Here is a 5,949-nt window from a genome sequence, read left to right as displayed (position 1 = left end):
AGTGAGTGTGCTCCAGAATTGTTGTACATACACCATCGGAATAGGTGTATTTGCAGATAAAGAATATGATATAGGGTGGCCTTTTAGGATTTCTAGAATGATAGGGTATTCAGCTGGCATAGCAAAAGAAAAGACATGGTTATTGGGTTTTATGTCAAGGTATTTTATTTGAGGGAAAAGGGTTTCTTAGGGAATAGGTTGGTTGGGCGGGTGAATGGGAATATTATCAGATCTGACGGAAGGAACATGAGATTCCTCGTCAGATTGATGTCGCTGTTCCACCATTAACCTGTAAAAAATTCTAAAATATTAGAAACCATTTTATTCAAACAAAATACAACACAAAAAAAAAATAAAACTCTAAAACAATAAAAAGACTAGACACGGGGAAAAAAATAAAACTCAAAAACTAAGACAAGACACTTAGAAAAAAATGAAACTTATTGACCGGATTAGAAGTCCGGACAACATACGAAGTAACCTAACACTTAGAAGAAAAACGGTTGTGATCGGATTAGAAATCCGGACAACAAAGAAATTAAACACACAAAAATACTAAGTCTATCATGAAAAGGAATTAAATCGGACAATCATCAACCGGTTTAAGGTTGACCGGAGTGAACTCCGATCACCTTGTCCGGTGAAATATCCGTTCAACACGAAAAAATTCGCACACGGTAAAATTTTAAAATACGCACTAACAAAAATCAAAATACACACTAAACGATCAAAATACACACAAAAAGAAATCAAAATATACCACCAAACAAAGATAAAACTGTTTTATATTATCCTTTTATTATTCATTTTCAGATTCGATTATGAAGGTAATAAGCAGATTAAGTCCAAACAGTCCACAAGTTCAATGTTAATCCGTACGATCAAGGTATATGTATAAGGAATCAAATGATGTAAACCTTGAATAGCAAAGATGGAACAGTAAAAGAGATTGACAGACTTGAACTTGAACGATGAACCAGAAATTTAAGCGGAGACGACGATGAATAGTTAATGGAGATAAAAAGTAAAAAGTAAAAATGAGTCGACTATTTATAGTCAAAGTCAAAAACCGTTCAGATTCTAAATCGCTCAAAGCTTATCCGGATTAGAATAAATCGGTCAAGAGATGTCCGATTTATGAGATGAAAAATATCTAAGTGATAATCCGGACAATAAATCACTCAAGGCATGTACGATTTAGAAGAATACCAGTCAAGACTTGTCCAGTTTAAGGATAAATCGCTCAATGAAGAAAGATAAATCGGTCAAGTTAGGAATTAAACCGCTTAAAGATTGAACGATTTAAAGACTTGGAAAAAAATAACGCGACAAACGATTTAATGAATACGGACACATGAACTCATCGATTTAGTAATCCTCTCAATCCCTTGCAAAGTATATCTAATCTTATCTGGATAAGAGTTTATCATATAGCCTTTTGTTCGGATGTCTAAATTGGACAATAAATCGTTCAAGTGTTGTCCGGATTTTCAATAAATCGGACAAGCATTGTCCGGATTAGACAAAATCGGCCAAACACTTACGTTTCAGAACTCAATTATCTTTCAAAAATTAGATAATATTTAAAATACATGTAAGAAAAATATAAGCTATTAGTTCAAAACAGATAAAATTCACTCCCCCTCAAAATATGATCAGATAAAAGAAAACATATTCCCCCTCAAATATAGATTCCTACAATAAAGAAATTTAAAATCAGATAGAAAAAATTGAAATACTGACTTGTATTTAAAAAATATAGATATTTGACTAAATGAATTTGAATTAAACCCAATTCAATAAATTGAACTGTTTTTAATAAAAATTCAAATTTTCAAATTTAACATACCTAACTTAGATACAAGAAAGCTAAAGYRTTTTTCATCTAGAGCTTTCGTAAATAAGTCAGCTAGTTGAAATTCTATATTTACAAAATACAGTTCAATAGTTCGTTTCTCTACATGATCTTTAATAAAATGATACCGGATATCCATATGCTTGCTTTTAGTATGTTGAACAGGATTACATGAAATAGCAATAGCACTTTTGGAATCACAGTAAATAGGAATTTTATTAAAATAAAACCCGTAGTCTCTGAGCTGTGTCTACATCCATAGCACTTGAGAACAGCAGCTTGCAGCAGCTACATATTCTGCTTCGGTAGTGGAAATGGAAACGCAGTTCTGTTTCTTTGATGCCCAGCTGACTAGCTTGTCTCCCAAAAACTGTAGATGTCCTATTGTACTTTTCATGTCTAACATACAGCCTACATAGTCTGCATCTGAATAAGCTGTCAGTTCAAAACCAGTACCCTTGGGATAATAGAGTCCAAGATTAGCAGTCCCTTTAAGATAACGAAAAATGCCCTTAACGACACTTAGATGGGACTCCTTTGGATTAGATTGATATCTGGCACAAAGATGTGTTGAAAACATTAGACTGATATCTGGCACAAAGATGTGTTGAAAACATTATATCAGGTCTACAAGACGTCAAATACATCAAAGAACCTATCATACCTCGATATGTTTTCTGATCAACAGCTTTTCCAGAAGGATYAGCATGGATCTTTGTTCCATGAGCCATAGGTGTTTTGATAGATGAAAAGTTTTCCATGTGAAATTTCTTCAGGATATCTAGAATATATTTAGTTTGACAGATAAAAATACCCGAAGATAATTGTTTAATTTGAAGACCTAAAAAGAAGTTCATCTCACCCATCATACTCATTTTAAAACGAGAAACCATCAAGGCAGAAAAGTTTTTACAGTATTTGGGGTTTATAGATCAAAATATTATATCGTCTACATAAATTTGTATCAAAATAATATCAGACTTTTCCTTTTTAATGAAAAGAGTTGTGTCAATATTATCTTTCGAGAACCCTGACTTTACCAGAAACTCTGATAAGATATCATACCAGGCTCTCGGAGTTGTTTAAGGCCGTAAAGTGCTCGATCAAGGATGTAGACATGATCCGGCTTTGACTGATCAACAAAACCCTCCGGTTGTGAGACATAGACTTCCTCTTTGAGAAGCCCATATAAAAATGTTGTCTTAACGTCCATCTGATACACCGTGATGCTCTTGTGTGCCGCGAATGCCAAAAATATTCTTATTGCTTCAATCCTTGACCGAATTTCACATTCGATGCTTAGGATCACCCAGATAGGTAAATCCCTCACTGCTTCTCCGGTTTAGGCTAAATCGCACACCATTTCAGCGGATAAGTGTCCGGATTTGATCTTCTCTTGACCGGATAATTGTCCGGATTCGCACAAACCTTGAACGGATAAGAGGTAAATCGCAGAAACCTTGACTGGTGTAATAGGTAAATCACTCAGGTTCATCTTCCTCGTCTGGATTGACCTTAATTGAAAACATCTTCATCGACTTAGCCAGTTTCTGCTTAAATCACTCAACAGAGGTCTAATCGATTTAGGATATATCGCTCAATCTCATTGACCGGATATTTATATCGTTCATTTCCTTGGCCAGTTCTAAGAATTTTTATCCGGATTCTAAATTGCTCAATCCATCTATCCGGGTTTCTAAATCGCTCAGGTAAGTCTTTCACACTCATCAATCGATTTAGGACTTGGCATTTTATACATCGAGGTATCTGGACTTTAAATCCCTCAGGTAATCATCTAAATCGCTCAACTGGCACTTGTTTGTCTGTGTTCCTTGTAGACTTCATCTTCCTCACATATTGATTTCTAGGACTGGGTTAGAGAGTTTGCTTACTGTCATAGCACTAAAATGCCCAGATATCGCACAACTTGAGGTTTGCTTACTGTCTACATTACATAATCTGTTTTGAGTTCAATTTAGTGACCGAAGCTTATTCGTTCTTGRCTGGATTGAAGACATTGTWCACAAAATTAGYTGTTTCAAGATTTAAGACTTGTTTGGTTGACATTTTGCTGTTTGAACTTCATTGCTTGACATTTTTCATAGTTTTTGTATTACTTACACTCGACTGGTTTGTATGATCATAGGTTTATTTCATAAATCGCCTACTTCAATTTCTCAGTTGCTTGGTAGGTTTAATTGCTATGGCAAAGTTTCTCAATCTGATTTACTAGGTGGACAAACTCAGGTACTTCTATGCACATATCCTTCACAAGATTAAGTTTTGAAAGTGCTATGTGTTTTTGATTTCTGTTTCTGAGTTTATTATTGATTTTGATCATTGATTTCATCGCATATAATCAGATTTCTRWGTTCTTTTTGTTATACAAGATCATGGGAATCAACTGTCTRAACTAACASCAAACTCTTCAAGTATTTGAATTCCAACAGTCAACAGGGGAGAAGAAGGTGGACATTGGTGTGAAGACAGTTCATTGAAACAGGTTCAAGGTTTTACAACAGAAGAGGTTTACACCATATTGGATTTTGAGTTCAATATTGAAACAGCAGCCTTGTTGATTTTGAAACAGTTGGCTATTTTGAGTTCCATCTTCCAAGGGATTGTAAATCACTTGTTGTTTAAACTGAGTGGTTTAGCTTGCTATCATAACACAAGGGTTGTATATAGTTGTATAAATCATTTGCAGAGTTGGAATTTCATTTAACTGCAGATGGATCTTGTGTAATCAAGTTCAGAATGTTGTGAGTTTTGGTTGTAAAGAGATTCACTTTTATTTGTAACAGCAACTGATTTGAATTTCTCACACAGTCTTTATCTTACACACAGTTTCATTAGAAGAAATTTCTGTGACCAATTTGATATTGCAGATCTTTGGGCTGCATTACAGCATACACAGCGTCACCAGTAAAATTCTTCAGGGTCATTGAGAGAAGACAGCTTCATCAGAGTTATGCAGAAGGCTGTGAATTGGAGCTTTAGATTTCTTTGTTTTAACAGTTTGTGGAGTGAGGTGGTTTAGCAAAGTACAATAGGTTTAGGTAGCTTTGAGTGGACTTGAGAGGTTATGAATTGATTGCTATATGTGGGTATCAGATTCTGTTTGTTGTAATTGTTGTTGTGATTGCAAAAAGACAGGTTGTTTTGTGGAAGAGAGGAGAGGAAGGCTTGGAAAGTTTCGGGTTAGAAGTTGATCAAACGGCAAGGCACTGAATATCAAGGGAGAAGTCTGATTCAATACTTAATTTTTTTTTGTAGATTTTAATTTTGGATCATTTCGTTTATTTGTTTATGTTTTGTGTGTGTTTAAACTATTTGAGAATCATTGAACTGTGTCCGTCGCGTAAACTGTTTTTCATCAATTTTAACTGTCTTTAACTGTTTTGAACAGTTTTTTTAACTCTTTTCAACAGTTTTGACTGTTTTTACTGATTTACGACAGTTCTTCGTTGTTTTTCTAAATTCTCATCAGTTTTTTTTTTCTATTTTTTAACTTAATTGTTTCTGATTTTTTGTCCGATTTCACTGCATAGATCCTATAACTGATCATTTTTTTTAAATGGCAGATATTCTAAAGGAGATGAGAGAGAAGATTGTTGAGCTGGAAAAGAGCATTGTGAACTATAAATTTATGAATAATGCTAATGAGAAAAGTATTAGACTTTTGAATCAGGAGCATAAAGAGATATTAGAAAAAGTTGAGACTGAATCCAAGTATCAGATTAATAAACTTAAAAAATCATTGGATGATGTCAGAATAGAATGTGACAAAGAGATAAAAAACATGGAGTAAGTCTAATAAAGATTTGTTCAATAAACTCCAAAAAGTTCAAAATGAAATAAATGTTGAGGGGAACTCTCCAAGGAATAATACAGAGACAATGGATTTAACTGAGAAGGTTCATAAATCTGAAAATGATCTGATTGAGCTAAGAAAGCTTTTGAATTTAAAGAAGAAAATATTTTCTGAAATAGAGAAAAGATTTTGTACTGAACGTGAATCTTATGAAAATAAGATTAATTCTCTTGAGCTGAATGCTAAATTTCTTTTAAATCAAATTTCAGATTTTGAACAA

Source organism: Cynara cardunculus (assembly GCF_001531365.2).
Source record: "Cynara cardunculus var. scolymus isolate 2C chromosome LG 2, CcrdV1, whole genome shotgun sequence".
Lineage (NCBI taxonomy): Eukaryota > Viridiplantae > Streptophyta > Magnoliopsida > Asterales > Asteraceae > Cynara > Cynara cardunculus.
This window is presented reverse-complemented; position numbering follows the sequence as displayed.